The following is a 21933-nucleotide window of genomic DNA, read 5'->3' on the forward strand; positions in this document are numbered from 1 at the left end:
CAGATGAGCCTGGGAGACTCCAGCTTAATCTGGATTCAGGAGATATCTCTTCGGGCCAGCTAGTAACTGTAGGATAAGCCTAATGAGTCTTCACAGGATGAAGAGAGTAACGTGCCAAGGTAGCAATCGATGTCCTCATTCGAGAGGATGAAGCTGGTGCTCAGAGAAGGGGGGAACTTGGCCACAGCAAGGAGGTGTGCACCCAGACGGAACCCCCAGATCCGGCCATTTGAGCTCAGGGAGGCCACTGGTGTGGCTTGTCCCTGTGGCAGGGGCCGAGGCACGCGGCCCACCCTGATTCCTGCGGGGGCCTGACTTGGGAAGTGCCATCTGGTAGCTGTGAGACTCACCAAACCAAATTGCACTGGAGAGAGGAAGGACACCTTCCTTCATCCACCCCCCACCCCCGCCGGATTCCCACATACCCTGACCCCTTTCTCTGGATTTCGGAGCCATTTCCAGAGTCCCGCTCATATGACCTCATTCGAAGTGCACTGTGGACGAGCTGCCATCTGCAGCTGCTACCGCAGCAGCCAAGGGCTTTAGCTCCCGAGTACCTCCCTTCCTTTGGAACTTGGGGGCCCTCTACTCCCCACTTGCACACCACAGACCTTTGCTGAGGATTGTGGGGACCCTCACTCAGTTTGCAGCACGTTGTAGCCATCCCTGTCCTCTCAATACCTCCCTTGCAACTCAGCTTGTGAGCTCCTTTGGAGCAGCGTGGCCCACCTGGCTGCAACGGCAGAGACACAGCTGACAGTGAAACAACAGCTTCGATCTGACAGCCGGAAAGCGCTGTCAAAAGGGACCTCCCTCTTCACACCGTAGAGGCTGTAGGAGCCGCCAGGGTTTGGGAACCAGTGCTGGGGCCAAAATGACTCCACAGCTGTTTTCCTTCCTGGGGAGGGTTCTGGCTCGAGTGGGAATGGCTCAAGTCTCCTAAGATTCTGAAAGCCCCCTGTGTGCAGATTCACGGTACACAGAGAGGAGAAGGTGGAGTCCTGCCCTGGAGGTGGTCACAGCTCACGGATGAGCCAGGCAGGCAGGCAGGCAGGCAGGCAGGGCATGAGAACACCTGAGCTGCCTTCATGAGTGAATGGTGTGGGGGCAGAGGAAGAGAAGCCGGTCTGCTCCCTCATGTGGTGCCCAGGGCAGGTTGTCCCCAGAGGAAACCCTTACGACGGTGAGGACTCTCACTGCTGTTTCCCAAGGGGTTCCGTCGGTGCGTGTCTTCCCCGGAGCGGTCAGGCCGTCTCTAAAGTACACCGGCCATGGGCATTGCCTCTCCTTGGAACTTCCCATGTGTTTCTCTTTTGTATGGAACAGTGATTTTTCTAGAGGGGTTCTGGGCCACAAGGTTGTTGGGTCATTTGCTAGCCTTCTGTCGTGAAGAACGCTTTCCTGGGCGTTGGGGTGGTTTGTTGTTCCAGCTCCCTTTCTTGGCTTCTTTTGGGAGCTGGTGCAACAAGAGGAGCTCAGCCTCTGCCTTCTGGCTGAGATGTCACCCTTCAAACAGCAATGCCTGCCTGGAGATAATGATGGCATTTGCCAAAAGGGCTTCGTTTGGCACATGATATCTTGAAAGGACGTACACCGTCCTTTCAGCTATCAAAGGCTAGTTCAAATGACATAAAAATGAGAACTCTCCAATGGAGTCTTACAGTAGGTGGAGAGTCCGAAAAAAAACTCCTTCAGTCATTTCACTGAGAGTCATTGATTGGGGACACCAAGAATATAGGAAGGAATGCAGAAAGAAAAGATGAAATTGTGGTCAGGATCGGGGGGAGGGATGAACAGGGCGTGCTTGCCTTGAATCCAGGCTTTGTTGGGGGGTGGGGGCATAAAGATCGAACGGGTCTGAAACTACAAAGTGGTGATGGTAACACAGTATCACCAGAGTTACACAACAGTGTTCCCAAATTGCAACAATGATGAAAAAGTTTACTAATCCCAACTTAACCAACAAAAATACACGAAACCATACAAAAAATAAAACATCACCAGAAAGGTGGAAACAAACCAAATGCAAAGCAGTTCAGGGGAAAGGAACTCCATGTCCCTTGGGGGCAGACCGTGTTGCCGGCGTCCACAGTGAGCAGACAGGGATGGAGGCTGCAGAGCCGACCGCTCCCCTGGACGTGGTGTTTCCGGCAAGGGCTCTGGGTCTCTGTCCAGAGCGGGGGCTCGTTCTTCCTGCAGGGGCGGGTGAGTCATCGTCGGCGTCTGGGTGTTGCGCGGGAGCCAGGGCAGGCTCTCCCTGCCGAGGCGGTGACTCCTCCTCTGCCTCGGGTTCTCCTGCCAAAGCCCGAGCAGGTACAGGTGCACGTGGAGGTGGAGGTTCTGGCTGAGGGGGTGGGACATCAGTGCCTGGGGCTGGGGGTCCTGCAGGCACGGAGATGCGATCTGCCCGGTGTGCTGGCCAGTACCCAGCTGGCCTGGTGTCTCTGCGAGGGCAAGTCTCGGTTCTCCATCTGCCCTCGGTGGATCCCTGGGTCCTGCACCTGGAGCCACCACCTCTGTAGGCACAGGTCTGGGAAGTGGAGCCTGGTTCCAGTTGGAGGCCAGTGCAAGAGCTGGGGGAGAAGCAAAGTTTGCCCACAGGCCAGCCTTGGCATGTGCGTATCCCGGGACAGAAAGCTTCCAAGAGATTCCCAAAGAATACCCAGGGTCGGATGTCTTTTGGGACTGAAGTGTGCAAGATGGGGGTGGGGGTGTGAGGCCAGCGCTTGCTGCAGGCCCAGCAGCATCTTTCGGGGACTCGTCCCTGTGTAGCTCAGCACCCCCTCCCCACACACTCCCGTGCACCAGCCCCAGCGTCCTCACCTCTGTGCTCTGGCGTGCTGGGCTCCAGGTCCTCCTGCTGCCTCAGAGGCCGGGGCTCTCGGGACTCTGGGTCGGAGCCGGGTGTGCTGAGCTCCGTGGCAGCCTCAGACTGGGCCGCCGGGTGTATCCTGGGCGGTGTCTCGGCAGCAGGCCTTCCCCGCCTCCGCTTCGGCCCCGGTGGGGCTGATGCCTCCGTGGGCACGCTCACCTGGAGCCTGCACTGGGCCTCACGGGCGGGGGGGTGGTGCTCCGACCCCTCCCTCCGGGAGGTGGACGGGGTGTCCCCGTCCTCGGCCTCATCACGTGGGAAGCTCTGCAACGACAGTGACCGTCAGCCAGCCGTGCTGGGAGTTTTCCGAGCTGGGCCTGGCCAGTGGAGCCGCTGCTTCTGCCTGCTCGAACTTCTCTTCCCAGAAGGGTCAGAGACGTGTGTCTGCTCAGATCCCCACCCGGGAGGAAAGAGACCCACCTGAGGGTGTGAGGTCAGCCTGGGCGGCCGGCGCTGCCCGCACTCTCCCCATCCCAGCCAGCCTGCTCTCCCCTGGGGTGTGGACACAACTTGTCCGCAGGCTTCTGACCCCACATCCGCCTGGGCTTCCTTGAGGGAGACACACCCCGAGAAACCCGCATCCACACACACAGGCAAAGGACCCGGTGTTTCCGGGTGGCATGGGAGAGGTGGCCTGGCCCGGCCTGGGGCTCCCCGTGTTACCTTTCTGTTTCTCCGGGCAGAGGGCCAGAGGCCTCTCGGGGGTGCCCTGAGCCAACGTCGACAGGGTGCCCACGCACACTGCCTGTGAGCTCTCCTGAGGCCCCGGCCTCTGGGCAGGGGCAAACAGCAGAACATCCTGGCAGCAAGTGATCTGGCTGGAGGCTCCTCTCCGCTCTGGAGGCCTGGATACCCGGGTTGCGGGTTCTGTTGGGTTCTGTTGCCGGCAGGTGACATCATTTCCTGGGGTTCGTGCTGAGGTCCCTTCCCCAAAACTTCCCAAGGGAATCTCTGGGTTTCTGACTGCTCGACCACCCCCCTTAGGCCATGTGCAGGCACAGTGACAGCCACACAGCCCAGCCCACAGCCCTGGGGAGGCCTGGGTGCAGCCAGGGCCTGAGCTCCGAGGGCCCCGCTGCTCTCAGACCAGGCTTCTTCTTCTCATAAGTGGTGTGGCCCTGGACAAGCATATGCCCCTCAGGGTTTCCCCAGTCTCTCCATCTGCAGAGTGGGGGTCATTCTCCCATCTGTTTCCTAGGTCTGTCAGCCTACGAGCAGCTCCATGCCTTTCCACCTGGGGCCGATATCACGTGGAGCTTGTGCGCTGAGACTTCAGAAAGAAAGACTCCATCCAGGGCTGACACAGCACAGAATGGGGCAGAACGAGGCCTGGATGCGCCGTGGTACCCAGGAAAAGGCACTGCCCCTCCTGACTGTTTTGAGACCCCGCATCCAAGTTGGAGGCCCGAAAGGAAGACTCAAAGGTCTCCCTCTCTTATAGAAAAGAGTAGCCAACTTTCTGGTCCTCTGTTTCCATTGAGATTCTGTTCAAGTGTCCCAGCTCGGCTTCTGCGGGTGGCTGAGCTTCTAATGGCTCCCTGCGTTCTTGTCTTTTCCTCTCCAAACCTTCCGTCCTTTTCCCCCTTCTGGGGTGGATGGGCGCTGTCATTGCTTCTACCTTCGAGACAGATTGATGAAAAGTCTGGACCGTCGACTCCTTTCCTCTCTTTGGTTCCGTGTCTCTCTCTGGCTGTGTCCCTCTCTTTTCCTTTCTCGATTCAGACTGTGTCTTCCTCTTTCTCTCTCGTGTGTGGATGGATGGATGCTAGGAATGCACACGTATATGATTAGATGAGGGTTATGTTTTAGGGATGGGTTAGAGGGAGAGAAAGGCTTTAGGTCGGAGTTGGTCATGGGGGAAGGGTCAAGGGTGGTGGTGGTGTTTCTTGGAATCTGAGTGCTGTGCATTCTTCGTCTCTTTCCATATGAACCCCTTCTCAGATACACCACTTGCAAGGAGTCTCTCATGTTCCGTTTCCTATCTTTTGCATTTGTGAATGCTTAGCTTCTCTGTTGTGAAGAGGTTCCATTGGATGGAAACCCATTGGTGTACTTCGTTTCCCTCTTTCCCTTACTTGAAGAGACCCATTTCTACCTCTGCCCAGCAAATGGCAAGGAGACTCTGATGTTAAGGAGCCTTTGACCTACGCTTCTTTCTAGCTATCTCATGACATCAGTCTTTAGGGTGAGGTTTTTCCCCGATATTGAGGTGGTGTGAGATCAAAACCAATAGCGTTCTTCAGATGTAGCTGTCTGGTTTTCCCATGGACATTTATTGAAGAGGCTTTCTTGTTCGCATTTGGATATTCTCCCCTTCTGTGTCAGAGATGAGTTGACCATGGATGCCGGGGTTTGTTTCTGGACCCTCAACTTTATTCCATCGATCTGGATCTGTGTGTGTTGTTGTATTCCCAATAGCATACTGTCCTGCTGCTGCCGCTGTGGCTAAGTCACTTCAGTCGTGTCTGACTCTGCGCGACCCCATGGCCTGCAGCCTACCAGGCTCCTCCGTCCAGGGCATTTTCCAGGCAAGAGTACTGGAGTGGGTCGCCATCACCTTCTCCGATACTCTCCTGAGGATCCTAGTTTGGTCGTCTAATTTCCTTTCACACAACCTTGGATGTCCGTATCGGGGCTTTTTCGTCGGATTGTATTGACAATTTAGGCTCTTTTCTGTTTCCGTAACCCCTTTTGCAATTCTTTGTTCGGTGCGAAAATGCATTGGCATTTTGGGAGGAATAGCATCCAAGCTGTGGATTGCCTTGTGGGGCTGTGACATCATTTTCCCAATAGGAATTCTTTCAAGCCCTGAGCACAGCTTCTCTTTCCAGTGATTGGTGTGGGCTTGATCTTCCTTCTTCCATCTCTCGCCGTTTTGTGAGAACAGGTCCTTCCTTCCCTTCTGGGTTAGATGGACTCGTGGGTATCACTTCAGTGCATGGCATTGTCAGTGGGGGTGATAATTCCCTTCTCATTGGAAGACTTTGCTGTGAGTATTAGAAATGCAAGTGATTTCTCTTCCCCTCCTCCCTGTCCATCTCTCAGAGCCACCGGGAAACAGAGGCCTCATCCAGGGTCACACAGGCCTGAGGGAGTGCAACTAGACTGTTGTTTCTTCAGGCCCTCCGTGCTGGACATCATCCGGGATACTCTGTGTGTGTCTTCCTCAGTCTGGTGTCACTTCAGACCTTTCCCTAGTTTTCACAGGCTTGTTGTGTTGGTGTTCATTGTCTGTTTGGAGACACATCCTTGAGAAGCTTTGTGTTTCCACTCATTCGTCTCGCGATGTATGACCTGTCTTTTGCTTTTGTAATGAGGTCTTTCCCACAGTAGATATCTTTGATTTTGCAAAGTCCACTGTATTCTCTGGGTTGTTTTGTGGACTGCCTTTTAGTTTTGTGTGTGAAGACTCAAAGCACGTGTCCGGTTTCTGCTCATTGTTCTTCTAGATTTGTGACAAGTTTTCATGGAAACTTTGTCTAGGGATAACTGGAAGTGAACTCGGTGTAAGGTGTCAAGTCTCCATCTCCATTCATGTCATGCCCTGCAGTTTCCAATTCCCTGTTCCAGAGTGGTTTTGGAGACCTTGTGGGAAGTTTGGTTGCATCGGAGTTTGCATTTCCACCTTGAGTAGATTCCCACTGTTCTGCCCTCAGGGACACTGTCAAGGGGGAGTGAGGAGCAGCCTGCACTTCCAGCAGTGACCACACGGTGGGGAGAGTGCTGCTCTCCCCTCTGGGAGCCGCAGGCCACAGGCCTCCCAGTGAGGAGCCAGCTCTGTGCTCAGCTGAAAGGAGTTAGTCTCTCAGGAGCCTCTGAGCCCTTGCCTTTGGATCACCCAGGGTGGGCATTTACTGTGACAGAAAAAAATTGCCCTGAATTCCATGGACGGAAGAGCCTGGCTGTGCAGAGTTCGTGAGTTGCCGTGAATCAGACACAACTGAGGACACAAAAATTCAATAGACTAAAACACTTTTGGGGGGTGGGGGGAGTGAAAGGGGGTGATGTGGGTTTTTTTGTCTTATATAATAGCCAAGGGAAATCTAGTTTAAACCTAAATTGACATAGATGGGTAAGGTATAGCTCTCCGTCACCCTATTAAACAAAAAAACGACTTAAATTTTCTGAAAATTTATTTAGTAGCTTCCTTGAGCAGTTCATTGTGAAGCATTTTTTATTTTTTCTGTGACATTGGCCTCATTAAAAAGTACGGTTTGCCTTTACTGGATAATTTTGTTCATTGGTTTGTTAGGGAATCTTGGTAAAATTTGAGTTTCCTGGGGAGCATGGTCACATGACCTGGCCCTGGCCAATCGGTGCGTTCCACCTCCCTGGCCACTGTGATTGGCTCCGGACTGGGGCAGTGCCCAATCGGGGCCCAGGGCCGGGCCTCACGTTGGAAGCCAGGGGAAGACGAGCTCTCGTCCTGCTGGGGTAGGGGAAGGGGTGGGGCCGGGGGAGGTCAGGCTCCAGCAGTGGGAGGGGCTTGAGGTCCGCCTGCAGCAGTTGGTGACCTTCCTGCTCCCCTCAGGGCAGAGCCGCCGGCCTGAGAATGAGGGCGCTGCTGAGCCCAGGGGCTGGGATGGCCCGTTGCTGCTGTGGTCCCAGAGCTCCACCCGAGACCTGAGGGAGGCCGTCTGCCCGTGAGTCCTCTCCCGCTTGTCTGTCAGCTTGTTTGAACCATGCTGGGTTTTCTGCCCAGCCGGCTAAGGGGAGTCCCTGGAAATGCAAGGGTGTGGGTTTTGGCAGACTTCAGGGAAGACATGCCAGATGAGCCTGGGAGACTCCAGCTTAATCTGGATTCAGGAGATATCTCTTCGGGCCAGCTAGTAACTGTAGGATAAGCCTAATGAGTCTTCACAGGATGAAGAGAGTAACGTGCCAAGGTAGCAATCGATGTCCTCATTCGAGAGGATGAAGCTGGTGCTCAGAGAAGGGGGGAACTTGGCCACAGCAAGGAGGTGTGCACCCAGACGGAACCCCCAGATCCGGCCATTTGAGCTCAGGGAGGCCACTGGTGTGGCTTGTCCCTGTGGCAGGGGCCGAGGCACGCGGCCCACCCTGATTCCTGCGGGGGCCTGACTTGGGAAGTGCCATCTGGTAGCTGTGAGACTCACCAAACCAAATTGCACTGGAGAGAGGAAGGACACCTTCCTTCATCCACCCCCCACCCCCGCCGGATTCCCACATACCCTGACCCCTTTCTCTGGATTTCGGAGCCATTTCCAGAGTCCCGCTCATATGACCTCATTCGAAGTGCACTGTGGACGAGCTGCCATCTGCAGCTGCTACCGCAGCAGCCAAGGGCTTTAGCTCCCGAGTACCTCCCTTCCTTTGGAACTTGGGGGCCCTCTACTCCCCACTTGCACACCACAGACCTTTGCTGAGGATTGTGGGGACCCTCACTCAGTTTGCAGCACGTTGTAGCCATCCCTGTCCTCTCAATACCTCCCTTGCAACTCAGCTTGTGAGCTCCTTTGGAGCAGCGTGGCCCACCTGGCTGCAACGGCAGAGACACAGCTGACAGTGAAACAACAGCTTCGATCTGACAGCCGGAAAGCGCTGTCAAAAGGGACCTCCCTCTTCACACCGTAGAGGCTGTAGGAGCCGCCAGGGTTTGGGAACCAGTGCTGGGGCCAAAATGACTCCACAGCTGTTTTCCTTCCTGGGGAGGGTTCTGGCTCGAGTGGGAATGGCTCAAGTCTCCTAAGATTCTGAAAGCCCCCTGTGTGCAGATTCACGGTACACAGAGAGGAGAAGGTGGAGTCCTGCCCTGGAGGTGGTCACAGCTCACGGATGAGCCAGGCAGGCAGGCAGGCAGGCAGGCAGGGCATGAGAACACCTGAGCTGCCTTCATGAGTGAATGGTGTGGGGGCAGAGGAAGAGAAGCCGGTCTGCTCCCTCATGTGGTGCCCAGGGCAGGTTGTCCCCAGAGGAAACCCTTACGACGGTGAGGACTCTCACTGCTGTTTCCCAAGGGGTTCCGTCGGTGCGTGTCTTCCCCGGAGCGGTCAGGCCGTCTCTAAAGTACACCGGCCATGGGCATTGCCTCTCCTTGGAACTTCCCATGTGTTTCTCTTTTGTATGGAACAGTGATTTTTCTAGAGGGGTTCTGGGCCACAAGGTTGTTGGGTCATTTGCTAGCCTTCTGTCGTGAAGAACGCTTTCCTGGGCGTTGGGGTGGTTTGTTGTTCCAGCTCCCTTTCTTGGCTTCTTTTGGGAGCTGGTGCAACAAGAGGAGCTCAGCCTCTGCCTTCTGGCTGAGATGTCACCCTTCAAACAGCAATGCCTGCCTGGAGATAATGATGGCATTTGCCAAAAGGGCTTCGTTTGGCACATGATATCTTGAAAGGACGTACACCGTCCTTTCAGCTATCAAAGGCTAGTTCAAATGACATAAAAATGAGAACTCTCCAATGGAGTCTTACAGTAGGTGGAGAGTCCGAAAAAAAACTCCTTCAGTCATTTCACTGAGAGTCATTGATTGGGGACACCAAGAATATAGGAAGGAATGCAGAAAGAAAAGATGAAATTGTGGTCAGGATCGGGGGGAGGGATGAACAGGGCGTGCTTGCCTTGAATCCAGGCTTTGTTGGGGGGTGGGGGCATAAAGATCGAACGGGTCTGAAACTACAAAGTGGTGATGGTAACACAGTATCACCAGAGTTACACAACAGTGTTCCCAAATTGCAACAATGATGAAAAAGTTTACTAATCCCAACTTAACCAACAAAAATACACGAAACCATACAAAAAATAAAACATCACCAGAAAGGTGGAAACAAACCAAATGCAAAGCAGTTCAGGGGAAAGGAACTCCATGTCCCTTGGGGGCAGACCGTGTTGCCGGCGTCCACAGTGAGCAGACAGGGATGGAGGCTGCAGAGCCGACCGCTCCCCTGGACGTGGTGTTTCCGGCAAGGGCTCTGGGTCTCTGTCCAGAGCGGGGGCTCGTTCTTCCTGCAGGGGCGGGTGAGTCATCGTCGGCGTCTGGGTGTTGCGCGGGAGCCAGGGCAGGCTCTCCCTGCCGAGGCGGTGACTCCTCCTCTGCCTCGGGTTCTCCTGCCAAAGCCCGAGCAGGTACAGGTGCACGTGGAGGTGGAGGTTCTGGCTGAGGGGGTGGGACATCAGTGCCTGGGGCTGGGGGTCCTGCAGGCACGGAGATGCGATCTGCCCGGTGTGCTGGCCAGTACCCAGCTGGCCTGGTGTCTCTGCGAGGGCAAGTCTCGGTTCTCCATCTGCCCTCGGTGGATCCCTGGGTCCTGCACCTGGAGCCACCACCTCTGTAGGCACAGGTCTGGGAAGTGGAGCCTGGTTCCAGTTGGAGGCCAGTGCTAGAGCTGGGGGAGAAGCAAAGTTTGCCCACAGGCCAGCCTTGGCATGTGCGTATCCCGGGACAGAAAGCTTCCAAGAGATTCCCAAAGAATACCCAGGGTCGGATGTCTTTTGGGACTGAAGTGTGCAAGATGGGGGTGGGGGTGTGAGGCCAGCGCTTGCTGCAGGCCCAGCAGCATCTTTCGGGGACTCGTCCCTGTGTAGCTCAGCACCCCCTCCCCACACACTCCCGTGCACCAGCCCCAGCGTCCTCACCTCTGTGCTCTGGCGTGCTGGGCTCCAGGTCCTCCTGCTGCCTCAGAGGCCGGGGCTCTCGGGACTCTGGGTCGGAGCCGGGTGTGCTGAGCTCCGTGGCAGCCTCAGACTGGGCCGCCGGGTGTATCCTGGGCGGTGTCTCGGCAGCAGGCCTTCCCCGCCTCCGCTTCGGCCCCGGTGGGGCTGATGCCTCCGTGGGCACGCTCACCTGGAGCCTGCACTGGGCCTCACGGGCGGGGGGGTGGTGCTCCGACCCCTCCCTCCGGGAGGTGGACGGGGTGTCCCCGTCCTCGGCCTCATCACGTGGGAAGCTCTGCAACGACAGTGACCGTCAGCCAGCCGTGCTGGGAGTTTTCCGAGCTGGGCCTGGCCAGTGGAGCCGCTGCTTCTGCCTGCTCGAACTTCTCTTCCCAGAAGGGTCAGAGACGTGTGTCTGCTCAGATCCCCACCCGGGAGGAAAGAGACCCACCTGAGGGTGTGAGGTCAGCCTGGGCGGCCGGCGCTGCCCGCACTCTCCCCATCCCAGCCAGCCTGCTCTCCCCTGGGGTGTGGACACAACTTGTCCGCAGGCTTCTGACCCCACATCCGCCTGGGCTTCCTTGAGGGAGACACACCCCGAGAAACCCGCATCCACACACACAGGCAAAGGACCCGGTGTTTCCGGGTGGCATGGGAGAGGTGGCCTGGCCCGGCCTGGGGCTCCCCGTGTTACCTTTCTGTTTCTCCGGGCAGAGGGCCAGAGGCCTCTCGGGGGTGCCCTGAGCCAACGTCGACAGGGTGCCCACGCACACTGCCTGTGAGCTCTCCTGAGGCCCCGGCCTCTGGGCAGGGGCAAACAGCAGAACATCCTGGCAGCAAGTGATCTGGCTGGAGGCTCCTCTCCGCTCTGGAGGCCTGGATACCCGGGTTGCGGGTTCTGTTGGGTTCTGTTGCCGGCAGGTGACATCATTTCCTGGGGTTCGTGCTGAGGTCCCTTCCCCAAAACTTCCCAAGGGAATCTCTGGGTTTCTGACTGCTCGACCACCCCCCTTAGGCCATGTGCAGGCACAGTGACAGCCACACAGCCCAGCCCACAGCCCTGGGGAGGCCTGGGTGCAGCCAGGGCCTGAGCTCCGAGGGCCCCGCTGCTCTCAGACCAGGCTTCTTCTTCTCATAAGTGGTGTGGCCCTGGACAAGCATATGCCCCTCAGGGTTTCCCCAGTCTCTCCATCTGCAGAGTGGGGGTCATTCTCCCATCTGTTTCCTAGGTCTGTCAGCCTACGAGCAGCTCCATGCCTTTCCACCTGGGGCCGATATCACGTGGAGCTTGTGCGCTGAGACTTCAGAAAGAAAGACTCCATCCAGGGCTGACACAGCACAGAATGGGGCAGAACGAGGCCTGGATGCGCCGTGGTACCCAGGAAAAGGCACTGCCCCTCCTGACTGTTTTGAGACCCCGCATCCAAGTTGGAGGCCCGAAAGGAAGACTCAAAGGTCTCCCTCTCTTATAGAAAAGAGTAGCCAACTTTCTGGTCCTCTGTTTCCATTGAGATTCTGTTCAAGTGTCCCAGCTCGGCTTCTGCGGGTGGCTGAGCTTCTAATGGCTCCCTGCGTTCTTGTCTTTTCCTCTCCAAACCTTCCGTCCTTTTCCCCCTTCTGGGGTGGATGGGCGCTGTCATTGCTTCTACCTTCGAGACAGATTGATGAAAAGTCTGGACCGTCGACTCCTTTCCTCTCTTTGGTTCCGTGTCTCTCTCTGGCTGTGTCCCTCTCTTTTCCTTTCTCGATTCAGACTGTGTCTTCCTCTTTCTCTCTCGTGTGTGGATGGATGGATGCTAGGAATGCACACGTATATGATTAGATGAGGGTTATGTTTTAGGGATGGGTTAGAGGGAGAGAAAGGCTTTAGGTCGGAGTTGGTCATGGGGGAAGGGTCAAGGGTGGTGGTGGTGTTTCTTGGAATCTGAGTGCTGTGCATTCTTCGTCTCTTTCCATATGAACCCCTTCTCAGATACACCACTTGCAAGGAGTCTCTCATGTTCCGTTTCCTATCTTTTGCATTTGTGAATGCTTAGCTTCTCTGTTGTGAAGAGGTTCCATTGGATGGAAACCCATTGGTGTACTTCGTTTCCCTCTTTCCCTTACTTGAAGAGACCCATTTCTACCTCTGCCCAGCAAATGGCAAGGAGACTCTGATGTTAAGGAGCCTTTGACCTACGCTTCTTTCTAGCTATCTCATGACATCAGTCTTTAGGGTGAGGTTTTTCCCCGATATTGAGGTGGTGTGAGATCAAAACCAATAGCGTTCTTCAGATGTAGCTGTCTGGTTTTCCCATGGACATTTATTGAAGAGGCTTTCTTGTTCGCATTTGGATATTCTCCCCTTCTGTGTCAGAGATGAGTTGACCATGGATGTCGGGGTTTGTTTCTGGACCCTCAACTTTATTCCATCGATCTGGATCTGTGTGTGTTGTTGTATTCCCAATAGCATACTGTCCTGCTGCTGCCGCTGTGGCTAAGTCACTTCAGTCGTGTCTGACTCTGCGCGACCCCATGGCCTGCAGCCTACCAGGCTCCTCCGTCCAGGGCATTTTCCAGGCAAGAGTACTGGAGTGGGTCGCCATCACCTTCTCCGATACTCTCCTGAGGATCCTAGTTTGGTCGTCTAATTTCCTTTCACACAACCTTGGATGTCCGTATCGGGGCTTTTTCGTCGGATTGTATTGACAATTTAGGCTCTTTTCTGTTTCCGTAACCCCTTTTGCAATTCTTTGTTCGGTGCGAAAATGCATTGGCATTTTGGGAGGAATAGCATCCAAGCTGTGGATTGCCTTGTGGGGCTGTGACATCATTTTCCCAATAGGAATTCTTTCAAGCCCTGAGCACAGCTTCTCTTTCCAGTGATTGGTGTGGGCTTGATCTTCCTTCTTCCATCTCTCGCCGTTTTGTGAGAACAGGTCCTTCCTTCCCTTCTGGGTTAGATGGACTCGTGGGTATCACTTCAGTGCATGGCATTGTCAGTGGGGGTGATAATTCCCTTCTCATTGGAAGACTTTGCTGTGAGTATTAGAAATGCAAGTGATTTCTCTTCCCCTCCTCCCTGTCCATCTCTCAGAGCCACCGGGAAACAGAGGCCTCATCCAGGGTCACACAGGCCTGAGGGAGTGCAACTAGACTGTTGTTTCTTCAGGCCCTCCGTGCTGGACATCATCCGGGATACTCTGTGTGTGTCTTCCTCAGTCTGGTGTCACTTCAGACCTTTCCCTAGTTTTCACAGGCTTGTTGTGTTGGTGTTCATTGTCTGTTTGGAGACACATCCTTGAGAAGCTTTGTGTTTCCACTCATTCGTCTCGCGATGTATGACCTGTCTTTTGCTTTTGTAATGAGGTCTTTCCCACAGTAGATATCTTTGATTTTGCAAAGTCCACTGTATTCTCTGGGTTGTTTTGTGGACTGCCTTTTAGTTTTGTGTGTGAAGACTCAAAGCACGTGTCCGGTTTCTGCTCATTGTTCTTCTAGATTTGTGACAAGTTTTCATGGAAACTTTGTCTAGGGATAACTGGAAGTGAACTCGGTGTAAGGTGTCAAGTCTCCATCTCCATTCATGTCATGCCCTGCAGTTTCCAATTCCCTGTTCCAGAGTGGTTTTGGAGACCTTGTGGGAAGTTTGGTTGCATCGGAGTTTGCATTTCCACCTTGAGTAGATTCCCACTGTTCTGCCCTCAGGGACACTGTCAAGGGGGAGTGAGGAGCAGCCTGCACTTCCAGCAGTGACCACACGGTGGGGAGAGTGCTGCTCTCCCCTCTGGGAGCCGCAGGCCACAGGCCTCCCAGTGAGGAGCCAGCTCTGTGCTCAGCTGAAAGGAGTTAGTCTCTCAGGAGCCTCTGAGCCCTTGCCTTTGGATCACCCAGGGTGGGCATTTACTGTGACAGAAAAAAATTGCCCTGAATTCCATGGACGGAAGAGCCTGGCTGTGCAGAGTTCGTGAGTTGCCGTGAATCAGACACAACTGAGGACACAAAAATTCAATAGACTAAAACACTTTTGGGGGGTGGGGGGAGTGAAAGGGGGTGATGTGGGTTTTTTTGTCTTATATAATAGCCAAGGGAAATCTAGTTTAAACCTAAATTGACATAGATGGGTAAGGTATAGCTCTCCGTCACCCTATTAAACAAAAAAACGACTTAAATTTTCTGAAAATTTATTTAGTAGCTTCCTTGAGCAGTTCATTGTGAAGCATTTTTTATTTTTTCTGTGACATTGGCCTCATTAAAAAGTACGGTTTGCCTTTACTGGATAATTTTGTTCATTGGTTTGTTAGGGAATCTTGGTAAAATTTGAGTTTCCTGGGGAGCATGGTCACATGACCTGGCCCTGGCCAATCGGTGCGTTCCACCTCCCTGGCCACTGTGATTGGCTCCGGACTGGGGCAGTGCCCAATCGGGGCCCAGGGCCGGGCCTCACGTTGGAAGCCAGGGGAAGACGAGCTCTCGTCCTGCTGGGGTAGGGGAAGGGGTGGGGCCGGGGGAGGTCAGGCTCCAGCAGTGGGAGGGGCTTGAGGTCCGCCTGCAGCAGTTGGTGACCTTCCTGCTCCCCTCAGGGCAGAGCCGCCGGCCTGAGAATGAGGGCGCTGCTGAGCCCAGGGGCTGGGATGGCCCGTTGCTGCTGTGGTCCCAGAGCTCCACCCGAGACCTGAGGGAGGCCGTCTGCCCGTGAGTCCTCTCCCACTTGTCTGTCAGCTTGTTTGAACCATGCTGGGTTTTCTGCCCAGCTGGCTAAGGGGTGTCCCTGGAAATGCAAGGGTGTGGGTTTTGGCAGACTTCAGGGAAGACATGCCAGATGAGCCTGGGAGACTCCAGCTTAATCTGGATTCAGGAGATATCTCTTCGGGCCAGCTAGTAACTGTAGGATAAGCCTAATGAGTCTTCACAGGATGAAGAGAGTAACGTGCCAAGGTAGCAATCGATGTCCTCATTCGAGAGGATGAAGCTGGTGCTCAGAGAAGGGGGGAACTTGGCCACAGCAAGGAGGTGTGCACCCAGACGGAACCCCCAGATCCGGCCATTTGAGCTCAGGGAGGCCACTGGTGTGGCTTGTCCCTGTGGCAGGGGCCGAGGCACGCGGCCCACCCTGATTCCTGCGGGGGCCTGACTTGGGAAGTGCCATCTGGTAGCTTTGAGACTCACCAAACCAAATTGCACTGGAGAGAGGAAGGACACCTTCCTTCATCCACCCCCCACCCCCGCCGGATTCCCACATACCCTGACCCCTTTCTCTGGATTTCGGAGCCATTTCCAGAGTCCCGCTCATATGACCTCATTCGAAGTGCACTGTGGACGAGCTGCCATCTGCAGCTGCTACCACAGCAGCCAAGGGCTTTAGCTCCCGAGTACCTCCCTTCCTTTGGAACTTGGGGGCCCTCTACTCCCCACTTGCACACCACAGACCTTTGCTGAGGATTGTGGGGACCCTCACTCAGTTTGCAGCACGTTGTAGCCATCCCTGTCCTCTCAATACCTCCCTTGCAACTCAGCTTGTGAGCTCCTTTGGAGCAGCGTGGCCCACCTGGCTGCAACGGCAGAGACACAGCTGACAGTGAAACAACAGCTTCGATCTGACAGCCGGAAAGCGCTGTCAAAAGGGACCTCCCTCTTCACACCGTAGAGGCTGTAGGAGCCGCCAGGGTTTGGGAACCAGTGCTGGGGCCAAAATGACTCCACAGCTGTTTTCCTTCCTGGGGAGGGTTCTGGCTCGAGTGGGAATGGCTCAAGTCTCCTAAGATTCTGAAAGCCCCCTGTGTGCAGATTCACGGTACACAGAGAGGAGAAGGTGGAGTCCTGCCCTGGAGGTGGTCACAGCTCACGGATGAGCCAGGCAGGCAGGCAGGCAGGCAGGGCATGAGAACACCTGAGCTGCCTTCATGAGTGAATGGTGTGGGGGCAGAGGAAGAGAAGCCGGTCTGCTCCCTCATGTGGTGCCCAGGGCAGGTTGTCCCCAGAGGAAACCCTTACGACGGTGAGGACTCTCACTGCTGTTTCCCAAGGGGTTCCGTCGGTGCGTGTCTTCCCCGGAGCGGTCAGGCCGTCTCTAAAGTACACCGGCCATGGGCATTGCCTCTCCTTGGAACTTCCCATGTGTTTCTCTTTTGTATGGAACAGTGATTTTTCTAGAGGGGTTCTGGGCCACAAGGTTGTTGGGTCATTTGCTAGCCTTCTGTCGTGAAGAACGCTTTCCTGGGCGTTGGGGTGGTTTGTTGTTCCAGCTCCCTTTCTTGGCTTCTTTTGGGAGCTGGTGCAACAAGAGGAGCTCAGCCTCTGCCTTCTGGCTGAGATGTCACCCTTCAAACAGCAATGCCTGCCTGGAGATAATGATGGCATTTGCCAAAAGGGCTTCGTTTGGCACATGATATCTTGAAAGGACGTACACCGTCCTTTCAGCTATCAAAGGCTAGTTCAAATGACATAAAAATGAGAACTCTCCAATGGAGTCTTACAGTAGGTGGAGAGTCCGAAAAAAAACTCCTTCAGTCATTTCACTGAGAGTCATTGATTGGGGACACCAAGAATATAGGAAGGAATGCAGAAAGAAAAGATGAAATTGTGGTCAGGATCGGGGGGAGGGATGAACAGCGCGTGCTTGCCTTGAATCCAGGCTTTGTTGGGGGGTGGGGGCATAAAGATCGAACGGGTCTGAAACTACAAAGTGGTGATGGTAACACAGTATCACCAGAGTTACACAACAGTGTTCCCAAATGCAACAATGATGAAAAAGTTTACTAATCCCAACTTAACCAACAAAAATACACGAAACCATACAAAAAATAAAACATCACCAGAAAGGTGGAAACAAACCAAATGCAAAGCAGTTCAGGGGAAAGGAACTCCATGTCCCCTGGGGGCAGACCGTGTTGCCGGCGTCCACGGTGAGCAGACAGGGATGGAGGCTGCAGAGCCGACCGCTCCCCTGGACGTGGTGTTTCCGGCAAGGGCTCTGGGTCTCTGTCCAGAGCGGGGGCTCGTTCTTCCTGCAGGGGCGGGTGAGTCATCGTCGGCGTCTGGGTGTTGCGCGGGAGCCAGGGCAGGCTCTCCCTGCCGAGGCGGTGACTCCTCCTCTGCCTCGGGTTCTCCTGCCAAAGCCCGAGCAGGTACAGGTGCACGTGGAGGTGGAGGTTCTGGCTGAGGGGGTGGGACATCAGTGCCTGGGGCTGGGGGTCCTGCAGGCACGGAGATGCGATCTGCCCGGTGTGCTGGCCAGTACCCAGCTGGCCTGGTGTCTCTGCGAGGGCAAGTCTCGGTTCTCCATCTGCCCTCGGTGGATCCCTGGGTCCTGCACCTGGAGCCACCACCTCTGTAGGCACAGGTCTGGGAAGTGGAGCCTGGTTCCAGTTGGAGGCCAGTGCTAGAGCTGGGGGAGAAGCAAAGTTTGCCCACAGGCCAGCCTTGGCATGTGCGTATCCCGGGACAGAAAGCTTCCAAGAGATTCCCAAAGAATACCCAGGGTCGGATGTCTTTTGGGACTGAAGTGTGCAAGATGGGGGTGGGGGTGTGAGGCCAGCGCTTGCTGCAGGCCCAGCAGCATCTTTCGGGGACTCGTCCCTGTGTAGCTCAGCACCCCCTCCCCACACACTCCCGTGCACCAGCCCCAGCGTCCTCACCTCTGTGCTCTGGCGTGCTGGGCTCCAGGTCCTCCTGCTGCCTCAGAGGCCGGGGCTCTCGGGACTCTGGGTCGGAGCCGGGTGTGCTGAGCTCCGTGGCAGCCTCAGACTGGGCCGCCGGGTGTATCCTGGGCGGTGTCTCGGCAGCAGGCCTTCCCCGCCTCCGCTTCGCCCCCGGTGGGGCTGATGCCTCCGTGGGCACGCTCACCTGGAGCCTGCACTGGGCCTCACGGGCGGGGGGGTGGTGCTCCGACCCCTCCCTCCGGGAGGTGGACGGGGTGTCCCCGTCCTCGGCCTCATCACGTCGGAAGCTCTGCAACGACAGTGACCGTCAGCCAGCCGTGCTGGGAGTTTTCCGAGCTGGGCCTGGCCAGTGGAGCCGCTGCTTCTGCCTGCATGAACTTCTCTTCCCAGAAGGGTCAGAGACGTGTGTCTGCTCAGATCCCCACCCGGGAGGAAAGAGACCCACCTGAGGGTGTGAGGTCAGCCTGGGTGGCCGGCGCTGCCCGCACTCTCCCCATCCCAGCCAGCCTGCTCTCCCCTGGGGTGTGGACACAACTTGTCCGCAGGCTTCTGACCCCACATCCGCCTGGGCTTCCTTGAGGGAGACACACCCCGAGAAACCCGCATCCACACACACAGGCAAAGGACCCGGTGTTTCCGGGTGGCATGGGAGAGGTGGCCTGGCCCGGCCTGGGGCTCCCCGTGTTACCTTTCTGTTTCTCCGGGCAGAGGGCCAGAGGCCTCTCGGGGGTGCCCTGAGCCAACGTCGACAGGGTGCCCACGCACACTGCCTGTGAGCTCTCCTGAGGCCCCGGCCTCTGGGCAGGGGCAAACAGCAGAACATCCTGGCAGCAAGTGATCTGGCTGGAGGCTCCTCTCCGCTCTGGAGGCCTGGATACCCGGGTTGCGGGTTCTGTTGGGTTCTGTTGCCGGCAGGTGACATCATTTCCTGGGGTTCGTGCTGAGGTCCCTTCCCCAAAACTTCCCAAGGGAATCTCTGGGTTTCTGACTGCTCGACCACCCCCCTTAGGCCATGTGCAGGCACAGTGACAGCCACACAGCCCAGCCCACAGCCCTGGGGAGGCCTGGGTGCAGCCAGGGCCTGAGCTCCGAGGGCCCCGCTGCTCTCAGACCAGGCTTCTTCTTCTCATAAGTGGTGTGGCCCTGGACAAGCATATGCCCCTCAGGGTTTCCCCAGTCTCTCCATCTGCAGAGTGGGGGTCATTCTCCCATCTGTTTCCTAGGTCTGTCAGCCTACGAGCAGCTCCATGCCTTTCCACCTGGGGCCGATATCACGTGGAGCTTGTGCGCTGAGACTTCAGAAAGAAAGACTCCATCCAGGGCTGACACAGCACAGAATGGGGCAGAACGAGGCCTGGATGCGCCGTGGTACCCAGGAAAAGGCACTGCCCCTCCTGACTGTTTTGAGACCCCGCATCCAAGTTGGAGGCCCGAAAGGAAGACTCGAAGGTCTCCCTCTCTTATAGAAAAGAGTAGCCAACTTTCTGGTCCTCTGTTTCCATTGAGATTCTGTTCAAGTGTCCCAGCTCGGCTTCTGCGGGTGGCTGAGCTTCTAATGGCTCCCTGCGTTCTTGTCTTTTCCTCTCCAAACCTTCCGTCCTTTTCCCCCTTCTGGGGTGGATGGGCGCTGTCATTGCTTCTACCTTCGAGACAGATTGATGAAAAGTCTGGACCGTCGACTCCTTTCCTCTCTTTGGTTCCGTGTCTCTCTCTGGCTGTGTCCCTCTCTTTTCCTTTCTCGATTCAGACTGTGTCTTCCTCTTTCTCTCTCGTGTGTGGATGGATGGATGCTAGGAATGCACATGTATATGATTAGATGAGGGTTATGTTTTAGGGATGGGTTAGAGGGAGAGAAAGGCTTTAGGTCGGAGTTGGTCATGGGGGAAGGGTCAAGGGTGGTGGTGGTGTTTCTTGGAATCTGAGTGCTGTGCATTCTTCGTCTCTTTCCATATGAACCCCTTCTCAGATACACCACTTGCAAGGAGTCTCTCATGTTCCGTTTCCTATCTTTTGCATTTGTGAATGCTTAGCTTCTCTGTTGTGAAGAGGTTCCATTGGATGGAAACCCATTGGTGTACTTCGTTTCCCTCTTTCCCTTACTTGAAGAGACCCATTTCTACCTCCGCCCAGCAAATGGCAAGGAGACTCTGATGTTAAGGAGCCTTTGACCTACGCTTCTTTCTAGCTATCTCATGACATCAGTCTTTAGGGTGAGGATTTTCCCCGATATTGAGGTGGTGTGAGATCAAAACCAATAGCGTTCTTCAGATGTAGCTGTCTGGTTTTCCCATGGACATTTATTGAAGAGGCTTTCTTGTTCGCATTTGGATATTCTCCCCTTCTGTGTCAGAGATGAGTTGACCATGGATGCCGGGGTTTGTTTCTGGACCCTCAACTTTATTCCATCGATCTGGATCTGTGTGTGTTGTTGTATTCCCAATAGCATACTGTCCTGCTGCTGCCGCTGCGGCTAAGTCACTTCAGTCGTGTCTGACTCTGCGCGACCCCATGGCCTGCAGCCTACCAGGCTCCTCCGTCCAGGGCATTTTCCAGGCAAGAGTACTGGAGTGGGTCGCCATCGCCTTCTCCGATACTCTCCTGAGGATCCTAGTTTGGTCGTCTAATTTCCTTTCACACAACCTTGGATGTCCGTATCGGGGCTTTTTCGTCGGATTGTATTGACAATTTAGGCTCTTTTCTGTTTCCGTAACCCCTTTTGCAATTCTTTGTTCGGTGCGAAAATGCATTGGCATTTTGGGAGGAATAGCATCCAAGCTGTGGATTGCCTTGTGGGGCTGTGACATCATTTTCCCAATAGGAATTCTTTCAAGCCCTGAGCACAGCTTCTCTTTCCAGTGATTGGTGTGGGCTTGATCTTCCTTCTTCCATCTCTCGCCGTTTTGTGAGAACAGGTCCTTCCTTCCCTTCTGGGTTAGATGGACTCGTGGGTATCACTTCAGTGCATGGCATTGTCAGTGGGGGTGATAATTCCCTTCTCATTGGAAGACTTTGCTGTGAGTATTAGAAATGCAAGTGATTTCTCTTCCCCTCCTCCCTGTCCATCTCTCAGAGCCACCGGGAAACAGAGGCCTCATCCAGGGTCACACAGGCCTGAGGGAGTGCAACTAGACTGTTGTTTCTTCAGGCCCTCCGTGCTGGACATCATCCGGGATACTCTGTGTGTGTCTTCCTCAGTCTGGTGTCCGTTCAGACCTTTCCGTAGTTTTCACAGGCTTGTTGTGTTGGTGTTCATTGCCTGTTTGGAGACATATCCTTGAGAAGCTTTGTGTTTCCACTCATTCGTCTCGCGATGTATGACCTGTCTTTTGCTTTTGTAATGAGGTCTTTCCCACAGTAGATATCTTTGATTTTGCAAAGTCCACTGTATTCTCTGGGTTGTTTTGTGGACTGCCTTTTAGTTTTGTGTGTGAAGACTCAAAGCACGTGTCCGGTTTCTGCTCATTGTTCTTCTAGATTTGTGACAAGTTTTCATGGAAACTTTGTCTAGGGATAACTGGAAGTGAACTCGGTGTAAGGTGTCAAGTCTCCATCTCCATTCATGTCATGCCCTGCAGTTTCCAATTCCCTGTTCCAGAGTGGTTTTGGAGACCTTGTGGGAAGTTTGGTTGCATCGGAGTTTGCATTTCCACCTTGAGTAGATTCCCACTGTTCTGCCCTCAGGGACACTGTCAAGGGGGAGTGAGGAGCAGCCTGCACTTCCAGCAGTGACCACACGGTGGGGCGAGTGCTGCTCTCCCCTCTGGGAGCCGCAGGCCACAGGCCTCCCAGTGAGGAGCCAGCTCTGTGCTAGCT

At 55.1% G+C, this 21933-nt stretch overlaps 1 long non-coding RNA gene across 1 annotated transcript in view; it reads left to right on the forward strand.

Moving 5' to 3' along the window:
* Positions 1 to 21933, forward strand: part of LOC145529707 (uncharacterized) — a 1704434-nt gene that overhangs the window by 15617 nt on the left and 1666884 nt on the right. Inside the window, exons 4-5 of the long non-coding RNA XR_014071296.1 lie at positions 7404 to 7515; positions 15043 to 15154. This is a non-coding gene — a long non-coding RNA (uncharacterized LOC145529707). The remainder of the gene's footprint in view (positions 1 to 7403; positions 7516 to 15042; positions 15155 to 21933) is intronic.

Source organism: Giraffa tippelskirchi, chromosome 12, assembly GCF_054371585.1.
Source record: "Giraffa tippelskirchi isolate mGirTip1 chromosome 12, T2T-mGirTip1v1.2.pri, whole genome shotgun sequence".
NCBI classification, from domain to species: domain Eukaryota; kingdom Metazoa; phylum Chordata; class Mammalia; order Artiodactyla; family Giraffidae; genus Giraffa; species Giraffa tippelskirchi.